Here is a 24,088-nt window from a genome sequence, read left to right on the forward strand (position 1 = left end):
TACGTTAATCGTCACGTAGCCTATCACGGGTGACTTTGAAAAAAAAAAAAAAAGCACATACGCAAATGGCGGCCCCCATAGGGAGCCGCCATTCGTGTTCCTTATTTGGTCACTGTAGTATACGTAAATCTTTACGTAGACTACAGCGACCAAATAAGAACACGAATGGTGGCTCCCTATGGGGGCCGCCATTAGCCATACGCGCTTTTTTTTTTTAAAGTCACCCATGATAGGCTACGTGACAATTAACGTAGCCTATCACGGCTGACTTTGCAAATCTACCCGTGATAGGCTACGCTAATCGTCACGTAGACTATCACAGGGGCGTTTTTTTTTTTTTTACTTTTATTGGAATGGCGGTGGCGGCAGCTGGTCGAAAGACTGGCTGCCACCTCTGCCCCTGTCAAAGACCTGCCGAACCACCGCCGGGACCCGCCGCCGGGAGGGAAATTCGGGAAAGGTAAGTCCCATCCTGGGGGGGGGGCGGGGGGCAGGGGGGCGGAGAATTTCTCCCCGAAACTACTTCAGGGGGCCGAATACATTGGCACTCGGCCCCCCGAAGTTTCGGGGAGAAATTCTCCCCCATCCCTACCTTTTTTGCTGTCTGCACCACCACACAATAGGCATGATTATGTGCTCTAGAACATGCTTGCTTATATTCACTTCGAGTCTTATGCCATTTGTGCTCTAGCTGATGGCCACCATGCTTCATTGTCTCCCCGGCTCCCCAGTATACCGAGGAGCAGAGTGGGCTCTAGAGAACTGGAGAGGGCACTCAGGTGCCACCAAGTCAATGGCCCTCTGCATTTCACTTTTCCACAGTGAAACCAGAGCCTTGGCTGGATCAGCATCTCTCAGTCCCCAAGACCATTCAGAAATCTGTTTGATTCCATCAGTCGCCTGGGGTGGACCATCAAAACGGCCCTTCGCTTTCCCCTAATATACACATTTTTTCATGGCAAAATTCAGAGAAGTGAGAATTTAAAAGGGTAACTGAATTTCTGTTGATGTATCAGCTCTAAAGAGCAAAATTAGGTAAGTTCTCATTAAACTGTGAACCAAATGAATTTCTCCCCCATCCCTAAGCAATTAGGATAGATTCAGATAAGTGTTCCCCCCCCCCTCCAGTCTGTGATGATTTTTGAGATCACCAAGTTAAACTTGTGGAATGCTGGTTTGCTTGAATTGGAAACAATGCATTTTGCATGGCAGATGTTTGGACAAATGGCCAAAAAAAAAAAAAATGAGGCCAAATTGTAGCTGATCCTGATAGTGGGAGTTTTTCCAGTGGTGTAATGATGAGTTCTACCTGGGAGTGTGGTGAAGCCACCAGACAACTTTACTGCAAATTCAGTACTCATATTTCACCCAGCAAACTTCAAGTCACCAAGCATGTAACTATAATAGGAACTGGCTTGTTGTACGAAGGACTTGGTCACCACAACACCTACAGCAACAGCAAAAATAAAATAAAATACTGCTTGCTGTTACTATGCTGGCTGCAGAGGCTGTATCAAAATGAATCCCTTGAAGCAAGCTACCTTCATTTGATTTACTCCTCTGTGAAAGAAAACATCACAAAATGTTGAGAGGAATTGCCATTTTTTGAATATACCTAAATGGCAAAAATGTGGAAAATTTCCATTGCCAGATGAAAGATCTGGAAAACTATGGTAAGGGACTAAAGGAGAGAAGGAGCTGCTTTACCACCTTCTGTGTTTAGGGCATCTTCACTCATGATGCTTACAGTACCTTTGCAAGTCCTGCACCTGTAATTCAAATGTAACTCCTATATGGGTTAGAATATATATTCAGTTTAGAAATAACTCACTTATGCAGAGAGTTAATAATTCAACATGGAGTATCACAAATGATACCGCCAAGCGGAGCTACGAAGAGATCACGTCAGACTTTGAAGCTTTGGGAAGGAAACTCAAGAACTTTGGGGCCCAGATAGTTTTCTCATCCATCCTTCCAGTAGTTAGAAGAGGGATAGAAAGGGAACGAAAAATACTCCGGGTGAATGACTGGCTACGAAGGTGGTGCCGACGAGAGAGATTTGGATTCTGGGACCACGGGCTATACTTACTGGAAGATGGGCTGTTGGCTAGGGATGGGTTGCACCTCACAAAGGCTGGGAAGAATGTGTTTGGCCACAGCATGAAGAACTTCATCAGGAGGGCTTTAAACTGAATCCTACGGGGAAGGGAGATGTAATGTTGGGGGTAACAATGGACGTAGGCGCATGCACTGCAATGGAGAGAACAGCGCTGATAGCGCCCAATAATAGTCTTCAGACACATGTAGGAAGAAAGCCAGACTATGAAGCACATGGTCTTCGATGTCTATATACTAATGCCCAGAGTATGGGAAACAAACAGAACGAACTTGAACTCTTAATACAGGAGGGAAATTATGACTTGATAGGTATAACTGAGACTTGGTGGGATGACTCTCATGACTGGAATACAGCAGTTGAAGGATATAAGTTGTTCAAAAAGAACAGGAGGAACAGAAAGGGAGGCGGGGTTGCACTGTATGTGAAAAATACATATCTCTGCACAGAAATACAGGAGGAGGAGCTTGGTAGCCCCATCGAGAGCATCTGGGTTGAAATAAATGGAGCAAAGAATAAAAGGAACCTGGTGGTTGGAGTCTACTACCGGCCACCCAATCAAGGAGAAGACAAGGATGAAACTTTTGAAAATCAAATAGCCAATGTTTTAAGGAAGCATGATGTAGTAGTAATGGGGGACTTCAATTTCCCCGATATTTGTTGGGAGACAAATTCTGCAAAACATGGCCCCTCCAGGAAATTCCTGACTTGTGTGGCGGATAACTTCCTCCTACAGAAAGTAGAGGAAGGAACTAGAGGATCGGCTATCCTTGACTTGATCCTAACCAACAGAGATGACTTAGTGGATAAAGTAGCAGTTACAGGAACTCTGGGGGAAAGCGACCATGTTGTACTTGAGTTCTTGGTTCTAAGGGAAGCAAAAGCCGAGTGTACTCAAACGCGTACCCTGGATTTTAGGAAAGCTGATTTTAATAAACTCAGAACAATGATCAGTAAGGTCCCATGGCAAGCAATGCTAGCGAGAAAAGGAGTCCAAGATGGGTGGGAACTTTTAAAAAAGGAAATTCTCAAGGCACAATCACAAACAATTCCAACAAGAAGAAAAGGTGGAAGACAACAGAAGAAGCCAATGTGGCTTCACAAAAAGCTTAGGGATGACCTGAAAACAAAAAAGGACACATATAGGAAGTGGAAAGAAGGCCAAGTAACAAAGGAAGAGTACAGGCAGGTAGCACAGAATTGCAGGGATGGCGTCAGGAAGGCTAAAGCGGAGAACGAGGTGAGGTTAGCGAGGGATGCTAAAAACAACAAAAAGGCTTTCTTCAGCTACGTGCATAGTAAAAGGCAGAGGAAAGAAATGGTTGTTCAGCTATTAAATAAGGATGGCAAAATGATAACAGAGGACAAAGAAAAGGCAGAGGTGCTCAATTCCTACTTTGGCTCAGTCTTCTCCCAAAAGAGGGTCTATGACCCCCCTGGCAAAGGCGAAGTACAGGCTGAAGGGGCAGGATTGCAGCTTGAGATCGACAGGCATATGGTCAAGGAACACCTCATTACTTTGAATGAGTTCAAATCTCCAGGGCCAGATGAACTGCATCCTAGAGTCATAAAGGAACTGGCAGAAGAGCTCTCAGAACCGCTGTCTATTCTCTTTGAGAAATCATGGAGGACCGGGGAAGTGCCAGATGACTGGAGGAGGGCTAACGTTGTCCCTATCTTCAAAAAGGGTAAAAAGGAGGAACCTGGGAACTACAGACCAGTCAGTCTGACATCAATCCCTGGGAAAATTCTGGAGCAGATCATAAAGCAATCCATCTGGAAGCACCTTGACAACAATGCAGTGATTACTCGAAGCCAACATGGATTTGTCAAAAACAAGTCCTGCCAGACAAATCTGATCTCATTTTTTGATCAAGTCACCTCCCTTGTAGACCGTGGGAATGCTGTAGACATCATATACCTCGACTTCAGCAAAGCTTTCGACAAAGTGCCCCATGATATCCTGATGAGCAAACTAGCTCGAAGTGGGCTAGATGAAACAACGATCATGTGGATCCACAGTTGGCTACAGAATCGGACCCAAAGAGTGCTTATCAATGGGACCTTCTCAAGCTGGGGAGAGGTAACGAGTGGGGTACCGCAGGGCTCAGTCCTGGGCCCAGTGCTCTTCAATATTTTTATTAATGACTTGGAGGAGGAGGTGCAGGGAATGCTGATCAAATTTGCAGATGACACAAAATTGGGAGGGATAGCTAATACTTTGGAAGACAGAAACAAAATTCAAAGTGATCTGGATAGACTGGAGTGCTGGGCAGAAAACAACAGAATGGCATTTAATAGGGACAAATGCCAAGTTCTGCACCTAGGAAAAAGAAACCAAATGCACAGTTACAAGATGGGGGATACGTGGCTCAACCACACTACGAGCGAGAAGGATCTTGGAATTGTCGTCGATCACAAGCTGAATATGAGCCAACAATGTGATGTGGCTGCAAAAAAGGCAAATGCTCTTTTGGGCTGCATTCATAGAAGCATCGCTTCCAAATCCCGGGAAGTACTAGTTCCCCTCTACTCAGCACTGGTTAGGCCTCATCTGGAGTACTGTGTCCAGTTCTGGGCACCACACTTTAAGAAGGATGCAGACAAGCTGGAGAGGGTTCAAAGGAGGGCAACAAAGATGATCAGGGGACTGGAAACAAAGCCCTATGAAGAGAGACTGAAAGAACTGGGCATGTTTAGCCTTGAGAAGAGAAGACTGAGGGGAGATATGATAGCGCTCTTCAAGTACTTGAAAGGTTGTCACAGAGAAGAAGGCCAGGATCTCTTCTCGATCATCCCAGAGTGCAGGACACGGAATAATGGGCTCAAGTTACAGGAAGCCAGATTCCGACTGAACATCAGGAAAAACTTCCTGAGTGTCAGAGCAATACGGCAATGGAACCAATTACCTGGGGAGGTGGTGGGCTCTCCCACACTGGAGGCCTTCAAGACGAGGCTGGACAGCCATTTGTCAGGGATGCTCTGACTTGGATTCCTGCATTGAGCAGGGGGTTGGACTCGATGGCCTTGTAGGCCCCTTCCAACCCTACTATTCTATGATTCTATGATTCTATGATTCTATGAGTCAATATTCACCACGTGTCCAGTAACCCTGTTTGTGCATGTGTACAAACAGTTCAAATCAATATGTGTAAACATAGTTGAAACACCCTTTATTTATTTATTTGGTTTGTACCCTGCCTTTCTATGAAAAATGGCACTTAAGGAGGCTTTTGTTTAAGATTTTCTTTTGTTTAATATATTTTGTTTTAAATGTGCTTTTGTTTAAGATCAGGGACTTTATCTAGGGAAGATGTTTTATTTTGAGTTTGATTTGCTTATATAAATTGAGATCCCCATTTCAGAAATGTCTTTTCAGCTTCTCTATCACCATTCTATAATCTGATAAAAAAAAAAAAGGAACCTGGTCCAACAAGCTGGTGACATTATGTTTTAAGGATGAGCAAATCCGAAGAAGGTAGAGATGAGACTCTACAGAGGATTCAAATTGTGGGATGCTGGCATCTGTGATGAGACTGTCTGTTATACCTCCTGTCAGCAACTGTGTATCGGGACTAGGTGTTTTGTTGATGCAAGCAAAAGGACTACAGAAGCAGGCAATTTGGGGAGTTGGTTATAACCAGTAATGCCAATAATCATGTAATGACCGAAGGCTAGTACTCCATGAAATAATAAGTCATTCTTGGGAAACATTCCACTCCACTCTTCTTATGGCTTTGCCATGGTTTCAACTGCATTATTTTCCATATTAACAATAATAAGAATAAACCAAGAACTGGAGGCCACTAAAACAAGTTGGTTTTTGCTTTCCATAGATTCACTGGAGAAATAACTGAGATACATTGTTCCATCACCATAAACTGTTATACTCAATATAATTGCAAGTATTGGCACAGCAGCAAGATAAAATGCTGAGAAGGTTTCACTCCTTTTTACAGCACAACAGTAAGAGGAAGGCTCAAGAGTGTATTAGGAAGCTGGTTGGTAGTGGTACTTGACAAAATCAGTGATAATTTGATATCACAATAAGAATAGAAGAGGAGCCTGGCTGGATCAGGCCAATCGTCCATCTGATCCAGCATCCTGTTTTCCACAGTAACTGGGAATGGGTAAAATACACCCCCCCACATAAATTAGGGATGTGAAAAACCACCCCAGGTCCTCCGGGAGCTTGCTGAAGCACCACCCCCATTCACGCTCCCCCCCCCCGAGCTCTTCGAGACACCCGCACTAACCCCGGGCTTGTCCGGCAAAATCACATTTGAATATGTGCGGTTTCTTTTAGCTCCCTTATTTTCTTTCTTTCTTTCTTTCTTTCTTTCTTTCTTTCTTTCTTTTTTAAAGTGGCAAAATGGCTGGCACTAGCAGGAAGGGGCTGGGGTGAGGGTGGGGAGTGTCTGGGAGGGTGCCTGCAATAGGGCACCGCCTCTTCTTGCTCCTGCCTGGTCGGCTGTCAAAGGCAGCTGCCCGGGCAGCAGCAGCAGGAGGCAAGAGGCACCCCAGCTGCTAGCCATCTCAGGCATCTCTTACAGCTGTCCAGGCAGTCAAGTCTGAGCTGTTCCCAGCCGCTTTCTGAACTCCAGGGCACTCGCTGGCTGGGCTCGTCAGTGCCCTGGAGTTCGGAGCGGAGGCTGGGGGGCCGAACATAAGGGATATCGCTGGCTTCCCAGACTAAGTTGGGCACTCGTGACATCACTACATATATTTGGGTCATTTTCTAATGAGTACTTACCAACATTTGCAGTTTTCATCAAAAACTCAGGGCCAGCCCTGCTATTAGGTAAAATCAAGCAGCCACATCAGGCAGCAGATGCTGGGAGGTGGCAGCAAGATGTTGGAGGAGACAGCTGTAGGCCACATGACCTGCCCTTTGCCCTCTAAGCTAGTCTGCTGCCTTCAGGGGTGGTGAAGGATGCTGTCCTGCTGCCTGTATGGAAGGAAGTTTCAACTGCCAGTGCTGTTGGCTTTTGTACATGGAATGGGAGGGGGCGCCATCTTGTCCTCTGCCTCAGGCAGCAACATGTCTTGGGACAGCCCTGCATAAAATGGATGGAAACAATCTGGGTTGGATCCAGGAACTACCTTATGAGAGAGGAAACTCCACTAACGGAAGGTCCCTCTCCCAATTTTGGGGGAACCCCTCCCACATACCCCAAAGCTCACCCTATTCAGCAGGGTCTGACTCTCTGTGTAGCCTTTTCAGGGGACTGGAGGGGCTGCCATGGGAAGGAGGGAGCAGGAAAGTCCACCTCCATCAGCATTCTTGATTCAGTGCAAATTTGGATCTAGCCCTTGCCATTTAACAAATAAATAAATAAATGTGGGAGAAAGCGATACTGACAGATTTCTCCATCCAGACCCAGGGCTTTGAATACTTAGCTCTTAAAAGCCTGCATTTGAATTCTAGTGTATCCAATCATGTTCATGGTGCAGAATTCAGGTTGCCACTTCTTATTTTTTTCTTCCTTTTCTGACAGAGTCCTTATCTTTAATAGCTACATCGCAGGCATTGGGGAGATGTGGGAGAATTTCAGTGGAAATTGCGGAAGGGGGGGAAATTGGGAGGTTTCACAATTGGTACTAATGTTAGTTAATTATTACCATTCTTTTATCCCACCTTTCAGGATACAAATCCATTCAAGGTGGCTTACAGATAACATCAAAAATGCATCATTAAAAATCCACAATTATTTATTGCTTCTTTAGGAGCAATATTTATAGCATATACCGTTTCTCATTTAAAACAAATCCCAAAGCCGTTTACAAAAGAATAAAAATGAAACAAAACAAACAAAAACCACACACACACACACACATACACTCACACACATACAATAGGATCATGTGATTGGTACAAAGATAGCTCATGGCTGAGGGAAAGCCAAAACATACAGATACATTTTTAACAAATGCCTAAAACATGCCAATGTTGAGGCTTGACATACCTCTGAGGGGAGATTATTCCACAGGGTCCTTAATGTCTTCTTTGCCTCCTTCCCTCGCTGTTCTTGGAACCTCCCCACAGGGCCATTTCAGTAGTAGATGGTCTCTGGTGGGGGCAGGGGAGTTGGGCAGTCCAGCTGGAACAGGCTATGATGGCTGGGGTAGCTGAGGGGTGTTCTTCCTTTAAACTTTATAAACAAAACACAACACAACAACACCAAAGTGTTGTGCTGCTTTCTGGCATCTCCACAGCTTCACTGGAATGACCATGGAGGGACCATTATGTCCTCCTCGCAAGAGCATTCTAGGAGGTGTAGGCGGCTGGGTTCTCCTTCTTCTATTAAATGGACTTAAAATGTAAAACAACAACAACAACAACTACTACTTTTTTTAAAGGCCACACATTGCTCTCTGTCTGATATCTCTGCAGCCTCCCTGGATGGCTAGGTTTCCTGGAATGCCCACAGGAAGAAGTTATAATACAACATCCGCTCTGTTGGATAAGAGGAACACCTCTGCATGCTTCCAGAGTCTAGGGGGCAATAGAGAATGTCCTGTAGCTTGATAAGTTCCTATTTTCCTGCTCCCTCCCCTTCCTCTTCCTTTTTCTGCTGCCACTGCAACAAGCAAGCTCCTTGCGGTCTCTCCAGAGAGGTAGCAAGTAACCAGATCCCATGCCTTCACTTACTTGCACTCACACACCCACCTTTAAGGGGTGCTTGCAGTTAAACAGTATTAGACAGATTTTTTTTCTGACAAAGTGTATAAAAGCACTAATAAAGTAAGTTGATCTGAACTTCTTTTAAACTGGCTCTAGACTGCATTTATTGCCTCCAATACTAAATACTGTGTTGCCACATTTTCTCTATATAAAGCAGTGCTGCTGTAAGTCACACCAGATTTCCCAGTACTCTCATGGGCACTCCAGGAAGTGGAGGAGGCTACAGAGATTCCAGGGTTTAAAGGAAGAACCACCTCAGCTGCCTTGCAAACTTAAGGTAAGTGCCAAGTCCCCCAACCCACCAAAATATTCACCGACATTTCCCCTCCGAAGTGGCATAAAATAGCCCCCTGCCTTTGGGGTGCAGGGAGGGGGGGGGCATTTTCATGACATTGGGAGGGAAGTTCAGTACTGCACTAGATTCAATTCCCCCCAAAATAAAATAATATATGACTATCCACTCCCATTGGTTGCCATTTAATCAAAGGAGAGTAAAGATTCATAAGCCAACACGTACAGAGCCTCAATTCAAATAGCCAAAATTTTCAGAAAATAATATGCAAACCAATCATATTTCCCAATGTATCGATGCTGTATTTCTAATAATTTTACTTGCATAGCCTGAAAGATTTCAGAATTTAGAACTGTCTTGTTAAGCTTTGGCTGTTGGTGCCATTTGTCACTGTGTCACTTGACCATTGTTGAGTCTGTGAACTGCAGTAACACCTTCTGACACCATGTTCTGGTAGCTTCCAAGGCAAGTGGAGAATAGAAGACCACCTCCTGGGATTGGGGTGTATAGTAAGTGGCTTGAATCTGCAAGGCTCCCCATTTTGAGATCCTTTGTAGTTTAGGGAGCAATCCTATGGCCACTAGGCACTGTCTACAGGCCCACCAGATTTTTCAGTTTCTAGGAGCCTTGGCCTTGGCTCTGAACTCAGTTCCCATAAATCACACTCCCCTCCCTCTCCACCTCGTAGCCAGTGTTCCCATAAACCCCTCCCCCTTGTAGCATCTTCATGAGGCTTTTACACACCACCACACAGTCTTTCTGGTATCTTCCACCATCTCAGTTGAGAAGTCGAAATCTATAGGATTTGGCCACATTCTGAAGCTCAGTAGTTGCCTCTGTGCCCAAGTGATTTTTGCATGCAGTGTGGTTGTATGAAAGGAGCATTTCTGACCCTGAAGTGAATGAGGCAACCTCTAGCACAGACATTCATGTCTATGTTGGATCTGTTGGACTGACCAGATGACAGTCGAGAAATTTGTGGTAGGCCAAAGGAACCCCTAAGTAGAGGCAAATTAACTGCAATGCAGACAAGGCCTAAGGCTGCACTTGGTATGCTATGAGGCAGCATAAAGAACATCCTATGGTAAACTAGGGCCCCTCCCCCTTGTAGCATCTTCATGAGGCTTTTACACACCACCGCACAGTCTCCCCCCCCCGTCTCCTGCTCCAAAGTTTCCAGCCAGATGCACGAAATCTCATGTCTAGCCAGAAATGCAGGGCAGCCAGAGCACTGAAGAGATCCCCTCTGTGCTCTGGCCACCCTGCATAGGATAGTCACCAGGTGCTGAGTTCAAGGGCTGGCAACTATCTTTATAGGATTGCACCCTTAGATACCACTGCTGGGTAAGTTCCAGCTATGTTACAGAGAAATTAGGAATGTGAGAACCCACCCCAGCTCACATTCTCCAGGTGTCTGTGGAAGAGCATCTGCGGAAGCGCGGCCCCCACTCAACCCCCCCGGACCCGTGCTCAGGCTGCCCATGAGCTTGGCAAGTTGCCCGGACTCACTGTGATCCCATCTAGTGAGCGTTGGACATTTTCCCACCTTTGCTGTGTGCACAAAAAGGAAGTAAAAAAAGAAGAAGAAGCACATATTTAAATATGCGCAGTTCAGAGGCTAGGAAAGTTTAATGTGCACAATATTAGAGGCATTATGCCTCTAATGCTACATACATTAAGCTTTCTTGGCCCCGAACTGTGCATATTTAAATATGCCCATTTTCTTTTTTACTCCCTTTTTGCGCTCGCAACAAAGGCGGGAAAATGGTGGGTGCTCACTGGGCAGGATCGCAGCGAGTCCTGGAGAAAGCGAGCAGGGCGCGAGCGGGGGAGGCAAGCGGGGGGGGGAGCGAGAACAGCATCTCAGTGTGTGCAGTCCGGGAGTCACAGGTGGGGGTGGGGGGTGGGCAGTGGACTCCCAGACCCAGTCGGGCACCCGTGACATCATACATACTGGCTAGTTTATCATCTGTACGGGCAGAAGACATCCCATTATTTAAATAGCCTCACCTATTACTGATAATGCTAGTCCTATTTATGTAACGTGTGTGGATATGAGTGTGAGGGGAGAGTTGAATTGTGCCTGCTAGATTCCAGGTGTCCATGAAAAGTCATGAATGCCCCCCTCCCGCATTTAGAGGTTAAAATCCCACAGGAAAAGCCTGTGTTTTTACAGCGTGTACATGGGTACACTCTTTTCTGACCGTTGGATGAATCCATGAAAGTTGAGGATGGGGGAAAGTTAGCATGATCCTGCTACCCTCAATGTACTGTAATCCATGCATGTTACTAGGGTGATTGTCTAGCTATTATTTCTAGAGAAAATAAAATTCTTGAATAGTGCAGGAGCTGACATAAGACTATCATGACACCCATATTATCTATTCTTTTTACCGTTGCCTAAACGGCATGCAATCTAAGAAGAGTTGTGCCCAGCAAGGAATCATGGGAAAGCACCTCTTGGGTTATGGTGCAGCCACATGGACAGCAGAATGTCTTTGGCTGGCCCTGATTACAGACAACCTAACTAGAAGACATAGGTGTGACGCTGTGAATGGTTGATTTGTGTTTGCATCCATAACAAAGAGGCCAATGATGAATGCAACAACCCAAAATCCCAGCCAATAATTTATGACGAGATTGCATTCTATTGTAACTTCCTATCTCCTTCAAAGGCATAATCAGTACTAGGCATGGTTTTATTTAACATCTTTATTAATGATCTGAAGGATGGGGAAAACTGTACATTAATTAAATTCACAGATGATGGTAAATTAGGAGGTGTTGCAAGTGCCGCTGAGGACAGAGTAATAGCACAAAGGAATTTGAAGAGGTTAAAATAATGGGCAGGGATTAAGAATAAAAAAGCTGCTAAAACAAATATGATTAAAAGCAAGTAGAAGAATTCAACCCACAGACAGAAGGATGAAGAGGAGGGGAAATAATGATGCTAAAAAGAAAGAAAGAAAACATAGTTGGCCAAGGCAATGTTGCAAGCGTTGGTGAATATCATCACCATGACCCAATGGTTCCAGTGGTCACTGGTTCGAATTATATATGGCTGGATACTACTCCAGTAGACTACTCCAGCAGCATTAAATGCAAACACACAGATGTGTGGGACAGCTCCTTCTTACACTGTGGGTGGCATAGAACTCTGGGGGATCATGGCCTTATGCTGCTCTGGAGCAGACCTGCATAATCTGTCCTCAGCGGCCTGTACAGATACTGAAATTGGAAATTACAGAAGTCTAATGAAGGGCAAATTTACACATCAACTTTTTGCACTTCAAAAATACGTATGGAAGTACAACCAAGAAAATCAGACATTACCATTGTGCCTGTGTTTGGAGCCAGCCATGTCTGCTTGTAGGCTTTCTGGTATCTTCCACCATCTCAGTTGAGAAGTCGAAATCTATAGGATTTGGCCACATTCTGAAGCTCAGTAGTTGCCTCTGTGCCCAAGTGATTTTTGCATGCAGTGTGGTTGTATGAAAGGAGCATTTCTGACCCTGAAGTGAATGAGGCAACCTCTAGCACAGACATTCATGTCTATGTTGGATCTGTTGGACTGACCAGATGACAGTCGAGAAATTTGTGGTAGGCCAAAGGAACCCCTAAGTAGAGGCAAATTAACTGCAATGCAGACAAGGCCTAAGGCTGCACTTGGTATGCTATGAGGCAGCATAAAGAACATCCTATGGTAAACTAGGCAGATGCACTCCAATTGGTCATAGTGCATTGAGCACTAGGATACATGTGGAGTTTCACCATCCACAAGTGTGTCTAAGTTAATTCTACTGAAAAGAGTTGGTTCCCACACCACAAACACTTCTTCTTCACACATGCAAACCTTGGATGAGAAGAATAATATTTTTCTAGGATCTAGAACAAGGATGTACACCAGTGAGGCTCTAGAACCTAGACTATTGATTTACACTATTGAAGACATACATTTATGTGCCAAATCTTCTGTGAGTTAATTTCTGATTTGGGGAAGAGGGACAGACTTAATTAAATGGACAGATTTAATCAGACAGATGGTCTGATTAATACAAATCAATGAGATCTGAAACACTGAGTTGGGCCAGCAGTCCATCTAGTTCAGCATTGCCTGCACTGTCCTGCAGCAGCGGTCCAAGTTTCAGAAAGGAGTCTTTTTCCAGCCTTACCTGAAGATTCCAGGGATTTGAATCTGGGACCATCTGCATAAAAAGTGCCTGCTCTGCTACTGAACTACAGCCCTTCCCGGTACATGTAACTTGGCCAGACATGCTGTAGCAGCAATATTGCCATTTAGCATCTGGAAATATACGAAGTTAGCAACCACCAATGAGTGGGAGAGGATTGCTTAGAGTGCTTGAAGGGAAGGGAGTATAGTTAGCACTAATGGAGTGAAAATGAGCAAAAGCAAATTTAGTAACAGAGAAACCTATTAGCCTAAGGAATAGATTTCCCATGTTGACTGAAGGACACCCAATTAAACCAGTCCATTCAATCTGAACTAAAATTTAGGAAGTGAATCAGTGTGGTGTAGTGGTTAAAGGGTTGGACTGGGAGCTGAGAGATCCAGTTTCTAGTACTTGTTCAGCCACAGAAGCTCACTGGGTGACTTTGGGCCGGCGACAGACTCTCAGCACAACCTACCTCACAGGGTTGCTGTTGTGAGGGTAAAATGGAAAAGAAGACTGGGTTCCTTGGGCAGGAAATGATGGAATATAAATACAATAAATAAATGAAATAAATAGCTTTCTCCTCACATGGAGTGCAAAAGCATAATAGTTTTCATTCAAGTCCAGTATTTGCTATGTGGTAGTCATAGAGCTACTTGACAAATTCATGGAGGACAAGGCTATCAAGGGCTACTAGAATTGATGGCTATATGCTACTGTACCTCCAGTATCAGAGGCAGTATGCCTACATACACCAGTTGCCGGGGAACATGGATGGGAGGGTGCTGTTGCACTCATGTCCTATTTGTGGGTTTCCCATGAGCAGCTGGTTGGCCACTGTGTGAACAGAATGCTGGACTAGATGGACCCTTGCTCTGATCCAGCAGGGCTCTCCTTATGTTCTTAGGTTCTTACTGCTACTTCTACTGCTACTCCTAGTCCTCTAGGCATTGTACAGCTTGATAAGCTTCCCTTGGTTCACCCGCCACCCCGGATTTTGGCCCATTTTCTGAGAACTGGCCTGACTCAATCTGCATCAAGTCATGCAAATTCATGGATTTTCCATATTTTTTATTTGCCCCAATACAGATTTGCATAAATTACAGCTGCAATTTATGCAAAGTACATGAATTGCAGCTGCAATGTGTGTACAAACTGCAGCTGCAACTTGCACAAATTATGCAAATTGTGACTGCCGTTTGCATGAATTATGCAAGTTGTGGCTGAAATTTGTACAAATTACACAAATTGCAGCTGAAATGTGCACAAATCTCTGTGTCAATAATAAAAAAGAAAATCCCTGAACAGCTGCAATTTGTGCAAATTACACAAACTGTTGTGGCAATTCATGCAAATTATGCAAAATATGGCTGGAATTTGCACAAAATGCACAATTACTTACACAGTACACAGACACAATTCGTGCAAATCTCTATTTCTGCAAATTAAAAAAAAAATACTGCAAAAAGTTCCCGAGTTCTGGAAAAACCTGGGTCTCGGCCCACAAATGTGACCTAAGTCGGGTACTCCACGGAACTCCCTCAAGCCAAAAAAGAAATGGATTTCCTCCTGGCTGGCAATGGACATTGCTACTCTGATCAGAGATAAGAAAGTGATTCTCCTTTGTGCTGCTTGCCCTTAGGGGTCAAGGCTTTGGTAGGAGGCAGGAGGAAGGGGCTGCTGAAGGTGCTCGACCCTCTGGGCCAGATTGTGCTCACAGTAGCCCTCCCCTGGCCTAGGACAATGGCTTTATGTGTATGCATCTATTTCATAGTGATGTACCAAGAGTCACATCACTACAGTTGGAGAATGAGCATTCTCACTATTAAACAGATTCATCTGCAGCTGTTCCACCATGATCTCTGCAGCATCTTAAGGCCTTGAAGAAGCAGTCCTGGATGTGGTGTGGTTTGTACTACTCAAGTGACTACTAACCTATGCAAATTTCAACCTGTGACCTGGAGGCAGGAAGATCAATATCTCATTACCCATGGCCTGAGTCATTCCCTGCTCCATATTTTGTGAGGTTTACTATCTCAGCTCTTTTAAATCACAATGTCTGAAAACACGGATGTGATCAGCATGAAATGAATTCTAGCATCTGTGTAATGGGGTGCGGCCCAGATACAAAGTGCTGCTCTAACGTGCCTCCCACACCTTATTTCCTCCCTTCGGCCAGCATTACTTTTTAAAAGACTTAATCTTCAAAAATCCAATTTTACAAGCGGTTAGGCTTTAGTGGGGACTGTTGCTTTTCAGTAATTTGGAGACGGGGAAATTAATGGCTGGGATATTTAATTTTCAGACACAACTTCTGCATGTTTAAAGGATCTACTTTTTAATAATATTTTTATTGGCAACAATATTGCTTGAACATTGCAAGACTATTCTTCTAGCAGCAGGATACAAGGGACTGTGGAGGCAAGATACTCTCCGGAATAATAACTAAGAATATATACATATATCAAAGCCTTCCCTAAACTGTTGCCCTCCAGAGATTTTGAACTACAACTCCCAGCATTCCTGACCATTGGCTGTGCTTGCTAGGGCTGATGGGAGTTGAAGACCAGAAACATCTGGAGGGTACCAGATTGTAAAATTTCTAGATCTACAACATTTCAATTTGTATCCATTTCTCAATCAAGGGATGCATTTCATTTAGAGAGCTGGAAAAAAATGTATCAGTTCAAAATTTGTTTTTGTTTTTTTAAATCATACCAATAAAAAGGAGCGGGGGATAAAGACAGTAGAGGTTGCTATTACCATGGAACAGAAGACTACTTTTTATAAAACACAAAACAGAGTCCAACTGCACCTTAAAGATGGATGGATTCAGTCCAGCATAAGTGTTCATGAACAATTGCCCATTCCATCAGATGTATGCCATAGCGGCTAGTGGCTTTGATTTCGGTGGAGCTGTGAGTCGCTTCCGGGTTTTCAGACTAAACCAGGCAGACCCTTAAAGGAGTTATCCAAGGTGCTGAACCGCATCCCCCATATAGTTTTAGAACCATACCTCTTTAGAGTTCTGGCTGCTTCTGACTGAAAGTCAGAATGGATTCACAGCCCCACTGAAATCGGAGCCACCAGCCTCCGCTGGATGTATGAACAGGGCCGGTCGAAGACATGTCTTTGGTGAAGGACAAGATGCCCAGGTAATCTCTCTCTCTCTCTCTCTCTCTCTCTCTCTCTCTCTCGCTGAATGACAGGGGAGGCTGGTGGCTCCAGTTTTTGGTAGGCTGGAGTTTCCATCCTGGGTTTTAGTTGCAACCAGCCAGAAGTCTAAAGGAGCTGTCCAGGGTGCTGAACCCTATCCCCAAAATTGGTCCAGCATCTTGGATAGCTCCTTTAGACTTCTGGCTAGTTGTAACTAAAACCCAAAATGGAACTCTGCCCCACCAAAATTGGCGCTACCAGACTTGCCTGATATATATGTCCTCCAACAGAGGGAAACAGCATGGGAGCTTCCACTGCTGTCCCCTCCACACCACTCAGATTTTGCCACCTGAGATGACTGCATCACTATGCTGAATGGGAGGGCCAGCCCTGTTCATAAATTATTGTCCTTGAATGACGGATAGACACACATACACACACAAGGTATTGAGAAAAATATATAATCCATTTTCAAAAGAGTGCAAGAAATACAGTTTTGATGAAAGCCTGGCTGTGATCAGCACAGACCAAAAAGAAGATCTACAGTCCATGTTTACTTGAAAATAAGTCCCACCACTGAGATCAATGGGACTTATTCCCAACTAAGTATGCATAGGATTGCAGCCCTAAATATTGGTGTGTGTGTGTGTGTGTGTGTGTATGTGTGTTGGCTTACAGTGCCTCACCTTGTTAAAACCACATTTAAAGAACAAAGGTGAAGGGTTTGCATAATGTAATCTAGAATCTAACATAATTGCCATAGATAGTTAACATTTTTGACATTGTGCAAATAAAACACATGGGATGCCTTTGACTTTGTGTTAGTTAAGACTTGACTTAACTCTGTCTCCTTCTTGCTCCCCCATCTCACTTTTTGTACATAAGTTAAAATGCATATCTGTGAGTATGAAAGCAGCTAATAATGAATGAGTTCATTTTGGTTTCTGCAATGGTTCTCTCTCCTTTAAAGTAAATCATTATTCTATACGGAATAAATAGGGTTATTGAGTTGATATGCTTTAAGGCTAATGAGCCAATCTCCACCATCTGAGAAGGCGGATAACACAATGCACGTGTCTCTCCACGGGCTTCTCCTGATGTCTTTATTAAAACAAATCAAGACTACTTCCTGACTCCTGATGGAAATCCATCAATGTTATTCTGAACTGAGAGATTCAGGCTTTGGTTTCCTAAATTGAGTATGGCATGCAAATGCCTAGACCATGAAACAGGAATGTGAGTTGATGATTTCAGTGCAATCCTATGCTTGTTCATTCAGAAGCAAGTCCCATGGTGTTCAGTGTGGTTTATTCCAAAGTGAGTGTGCATATGACTTCAGCCTTCATATATTTAACTTTTTCCAGGAAACAAGGGTGTGGCTACTTAAGAATTTAATCTATTTGTTTCACTGGGAAATGCCACTGTGGGTGACACAATGCTGTAATTCTTCCACTTATTGGTGCATTTCATATGCTGGAGTAGAATTGCAAGCACTGACTGTTCCCTCTCAGAAATCCTGTGGTTGGATCTCTCTTTTGCCACATCATGGTGAATAATGGGAAATAACCTTGAGGTGCCCCATAAGTAGGGATATATGGATGTTGTAAAATCCGTTCTGTCTGCATTTCATGGATTGTCCAGTGCCTTTGCTTCCATCATCTGCTCATTGATGGAATTGGATTTTTTCCAGTTTCCCTAATTTGCACAAATTCACACTTGCAGAAATGCCCAAATCCCCTCAAATGCACAAATCCCCCTGCCCCGGTGCGTTTTCATGCTTTAGTCTATAGAGAAAATGCATGTTTTTGGCTGGTTGTTATTATTATTATTATTATTATTATTATTTTAATGTATTTTTCTACCACTACATTTGCATAAACTTCCAGAAAGTAAACAAAAACAAAACAAAAACAAAACAAAACCCTGGTCCACAAATCCCCACAATCTGTATGACTCAGGTCAGGAGTTGTGGAATCCACAGGCCTGCTGTGGAATCCATGAGTAAGATTCATAGAAATCTAAACTCCTTTGAGGCTGTTGCAGATTTATCTGACATCCCCACCCATAAGGCAGCCTTCTCCAACCTGGTGAGAGCTTACATCTCTGTGCATTGAAGCTGGCCCTGAGTGGACTTTGGCTTTGTTGATGTCATTTTACTTGGTTGCTCTTTATTTATGTTTTAATGTATATTGTCGCCACATAGCCTGAATTTGCTGCATGGGGTGGGCAACAAAATAAATAAATGAATAATAAATACGTACCCCCTCTCCACCCCCAGTCCAGGAATAAGATGCCAAATATTGTGCCACACACTTTTTTGACAGTCAGTGGCACTGATTTGTTACTGATGCTAGACATTTCAATCAGTCTTAATTCTGGCTTCTAGAGCACAATTTAAAGTCTTCCATAGGTGCTGGCATGAGATAATAGTCCAATAAATAAGGGAAAGCTAGATCTGTCATCTTCTTTCTCTTTTCATTGAAGCCTTTTGATGCTCCCCATAGAACACAGTAGGGTTAAAGCCTAGCCTGTTTAGCTTGGGGCAAAACACACCCTACATGAGCAGAGAAATAATCTAATTTTTTCAATGAAACTTGGTGCCATTCAAGCTCTTGCAGAATTATACTTCAGGGACATAAAAAATGTACAAATATTGGAAACCCTAGGTGAGATAGGCAAACTGAGCTTGTATTATAAAAGGGAGCTAAATTAAGAATACACATTCACACACAATGCTTTTTCAGTAGCTAAGGGTCTCGCCTCCGTTTTAACTTTCTTGATTCATTGATAGTGAGAAAAAAAATCTCTTTTTTCGTTGGTTATGGTTTCTCCTCTCAGTATAAATATGCATGCTGTCCAATTGCCAATTGTTTATAAAAAAAATCGAACAGATCCAAAGAAGGTTGACTTGAATGTGAGCTTCTCTATCAACTGATAAAAGTATTTTTAAGGCACAACCCTATTCAGATAGGTGGCCACCTCTGAACTCGGAGGCGACCGCCTATCCAGTGCAGGTCAGGAGAAGCACGGAGGGGATCATCCCTCCTCACTCCTCCTGCCCTGCATTTTCATCTAGACAGCCGATTGCAGCTGTCTAGCTGCAGGAGCATGGAGCAGGGAAGGAGGCTGCTGTGTGACACATAGGATGTGTGGTACAGGCATTTCCGCCCTCCTTGCCCCTTCCCGCCCCTCCCCGCCCCCGGTACTCACCCGTTGGGCCACTCTGTGCTCCTCTTGTGAGCGTGGAGCATAGGGCTGTTCCACACTGCCTGTGAGGCACTGCGGAAGTGGGGGGAGGTCGGTTCTCCAAGGTCAGTTCCCTGAAAACCACATATCCTGTGACCGTGTAGCTGCTGTCTAGTGGCCAAAGGATTACTCCCTCCATTATTTAACCATGTTGTTTTTAACAATTTCTTGATAATTGACTGAATGCACAAAACAAAATTACTTATTACCAAAATGTCAATTTAGATGCCTTTTAGAGAGAGATTGGAGGGAGTTTGAGATGATTTTCAGACTTTAAAAAAAGAAAAGTGCTACCTTTCATTGTAAGAAGATGCCATGGTTATTCCTTATTAAAGTAAGATACCAGAACCAAAAATAACTTGAAAAATGGTTAAAGTGTTACTCTGATCCAGCTAGGAGCCATAGGCATACAGGAAATGTCTTCTTTCTGGGTAGTTCTAGCTGACTGAGGACTTGTCCATGCAAAACAAATGCTGCATGAACTATTCCCTACCTTTATCCATCAGCCAGGTTTATGAATGATGATCACTATCTTAGATGTTCTGAGATCTACCTGTCAGCTGTATGGGGAGGGAAAGTGGTGGGTTTGCCCTATCCTGTCTTCCTCCCCTGCCAAACAGCCAATCATATGAGCACATGGAGAAGGCTTATATGAGTCAGACCATTGGCCTATCTATTCAGACTGGTAGAGATCTCAGTTAGGAGTCTTCCCAAACCTTGCCATCTTCTTAACTGGGGATGTTAGATTGCCTTTATACAAATCATGTGGCCTACCAATTAGCCATGCAGCAGTATTGCAACCGAAACTCTCCCCATGACCTGAGTTCGAAGCTGGGTCTCGGGTAGCTGGCTCAGGTCGACTCAGCCTTCCATCCTCCCGAGGTCGGTAAAATGAGTACCCAGCTTGCTGGGGGAAAGGTAGTCATGACTGGGGAAGGCAATGGCAAACCACCCCACTACAGTACAGTCTGCCATGAAAACGCCAGCGCAAGCGGCGTCCCTCTAGGGGTCAGTAATGACCCGGTGCTTGCACAGGAGGAACCTTTCCTTTCCTTGCTCAAATCAGCATTATGTTATTTGAAATTGTCTGACTGGAGGGCTGTGCATAGTTAGCCTCTGCTGCAAAAATTTAGAGGTAGAATAGAGCCTTTGCCCTTCACTCCCAGAAATCATCTCTTAAAATCCCAATACTTCAGTTAAAATCGTAGGTTGATCAGCTCCCATTAAAACCACATAAAGCTTGGGAGCCCTAGTTACAATTTTATTTATTTATGTCTAATGTTTTAATACCCTTCATGCAATGACCTAATCTGAGAAATCACCACAGCCCACCATGATTTATTAGCCATGGTGGGTTGGGCAGCTCACGGGTGCTAGGCTGCCAGTCGAAGCCCCCACTGTTGCTGCTTTTTGTTATGTTTGAGGGTGGGTTGTTGGTGTGGTTGAAGCCCCATGGGCTGTTTTAACATTGCAGGTGGCTTGTTAGCCTCCCCAACAACCCACCCTTCTTGCATGTAATGAGAAGCTACAGTGTCCTCCCTGCCTTGCCCCGAATATTCAAAATGGTGGCCAGTGTCACAATGAGAAGCCCTGTGGAGAAATTCACTCAGAGTGGGTTCTCATTACATGCAAACCAGGCCAATAGATTCTCACAGCTAAATAAAGAAAGCAAATACAAAATACTATAAAGATCAAGAAGCAGTTTAAAATGTATCGCATAATTTCTAGCAAAACTAAGTAAACAAATCCAAACCATTCTCCAAAGAAGACTTAACCATTTTCCTGAAAGCCAGAAGGGAGTCAATCAGACTGGGAATGTCATATAGGGAGTTCCACAGCAAAGGATGCCACAGAGCAGAGCCGGCCCGGACAGATTCCAGAGGGAGGGATGGATCGCCTCCCCCCAAGGGAGGATTCCCACCTGGACCAGCAGGTAGGAAATCCGTCCATCCCTAGCTATATGACTTTTCTGATGCGCAACTTAAGGCTGAGCAAAAACACCTCTCCAAATTTGCCACCCCACTTGTAGACAGTAGGTTTGGGAAACATTTTGCCATTTTGTTCTGTCTGTGGGGCAACATTATTCACAAGTTTTGGGAAGAATCAGGTAGTGATGACACTGCCTATTTTCTTTCTTTTTACATTTTGTTTTTGCCTCCACCACATAGTTATTTTCAGTAGTTGCTTCCTGGTGGCCATCTTTTCCACTCACAATGCCCCCTTGAGACAATGAGCTCTGCCACCATCATCACCACTTGACATGGTAGCAAAACAAGGTTTAAAAAGAGAAAGAAAACAAATCTCCTGCTGTTGCCACTAATGGCTAAGATTTTCCCCAAATGTTTGGATAATTTCAGGGCTCTGTTTTCATGCCCCCAAATCCAGCCTCCCCCCCCCCCCACACACACACATTTTAAGCTTCAAATGAGAAGTTATGGCTCAGCCCTAGTTTGGAACTTAGCTGCTGCATTCTGAACCAATCATAATTTTGGAATACTCTTGAAAGGCTCCACCATAGTCTTCCAAACTCGAGGTTGCAATAAAGTGAATCTGAAAGACAGGCTAGTAATGTGTTTTATTTTTTAAAAAAACATACCAAAAGGTGGGGGGGGGAGAAAGAAAAGTGTGTGTGTGTGTGTGTGTGTGTGACTTCTCCAAAAAAAATCATAGAAAAGAAGGCGCTGAGGCATCAAATTTCATCTTTCCAGGGAAGAGTTAAGTGAGAGAAATAAAATCAGATATGTGTAGCCTCCAGACGTCCATTAAAGTGCAGAATGCTGTTTTCTATCACAGATTATATGCCAGATGTTCAAACTATCTCTAATCATTGCAGATGTAATGGAGTAGAATGTTGCAGTTTGTGAGTTTACTGGCATTAATTCTGTATACTGCACAAGGGAAAAAAGATTTTAAATATATAATTATATCTCATTAATACTCAGGTTTTATTTCCTTTCAATGGAACAGGACTTATTAAAGCAACCATTTACCGCATGTTTTCCTTAGCAGTTGGCCCCCGCATAATTCTGGGTGCTTTCTACATGTAAAATGCATATCAGCCGACCTATATAGGGAGAAAAAAAGGCAGTGTAGTATATAATTCCTGCAATAGAAAACACCCACACTTTTTATATACATGGCATGCTTTTACAATGTAAATGGATATGGAACAAAATAAAAATATCTGTTCCCCCATCCCCCACTGCAAATTTAACTACCTATTTACTGAAGCTTTTCGTTTTACTGTTAATGCTGAAAATAACTTGGACCTTGTTTATTTTGCCATGGAAGTGAAGCAAGAATGTAACGATAGATCTCTCTCTCTCTCTCTCTCTCTCTCTCTCTCTCTCTCTTTCACACACACACACACACACACACAGGACATTCAACAATGTTGTGGAGTTGGGATTTGTGGATCAGGAAAACCTCGGGCTGGTTGGACTCACCCTGTGCCCACCAAGTGCAGGCGCTTGCTGAGTCACTGCTGTCACCCACCCCTGCTTGCCTGGTCATGTGAGCCCTGGAGGGCTGACCCGGGAGTGCCCTGCAGGCAGCCACCTACTCCTCCATGGAAGCTGCCATTTTTACACAAGGTCGAGGATCTGTAATTTCCGTATATTTATTGTTGTGCACGATGGCAGCTGAACAGGGCCATCTCTGCAACATTAGAGGTATGAAGGGTGAGCGCCCTCAGTGAGCAGCATCCGGGGGACCGAGTATGCGGGGGGAGTCTGTAGGACTCCACCCCACTGTTGGCACTCATGACATCCCTAGGAAAACCTGAGCTTGCCAAAGTTCTTGAATTCGATCTCAAAGCTTGTTCTGACTCAAGCCTGTGTCAGATTGCGAGCACTTTTTTTTCTTTTCATGTGAAAATCCATGCTATTTTCCGTGAGGATTATTGTTCAAATGTACACATTAATTGTATGCATTTATGAAATGTACTCATTTTGAAATGTATGCATTTTTAAAATGTTTTCATTTTGAAGTGTACACATTTTTTAAATGTATGCATCCTTCTCCCATGATTAAAGTGTATTTGTGTACATTTTTGGAATATATGCATGCTGTGGAATGTGTGTGTGTATGTGTTTTGGAGGGGATGTCTGCAAATCCTATTGCAAGCTTGGAAATGTATGAACTTTGACCACAGGTTGCATCTATGTCCATGTTTTGTCTGGAAGCTGCGAACTGGGTAGATCCTGATAAAAAATGAACTGAAATGAATCTTTCATACTTCCCTAGTGTGGAGTTCAGAGTGCCAGCCAGTGATGCCTCTTTCCAGGATACTCCATTACACTCCCATTTTGATCCCAGTCCAGCCCACATGAGCTGGGGGGGGGAGCTCATCTAGCTCCCCCTGCTCCAGATGGAGATGGGTCCATCCATCCGTACACATCTCTAGCTGAGGATAATCTCCC

The 24,088-nt window shown here is 44.0% G+C and overlaps 1 long non-coding RNA gene across 1 annotated transcript; it reads left to right on the forward strand.

Annotated features, from left to right (window-relative positions):
- Window positions 1-318: 318 nt before the first annotated feature.
- On the forward strand, window positions 319-23,726 carry LOC146338911 (uncharacterized). Its single transcript, XR_014784660.1, has 3 exons — window positions 319-460; window positions 8,956-9,078; window positions 23,048-23,726. It is a non-coding gene; the product is annotated as an uncharacterized LOC146338911 (long non-coding RNA).
- Window positions 23,727-24,088: the final 362 nt, after the last annotated feature.

Source organism: Heloderma suspectum, chromosome 8 (assembly GCF_057233095.1).
Source record: "Heloderma suspectum isolate Gila_16-S chromosome 8, 16-S_ref, whole genome shotgun sequence".
NCBI classification, from domain to species: Eukaryota; Metazoa; Chordata; class Lepidosauria; order Squamata; family Helodermatidae; genus Heloderma; species Heloderma suspectum.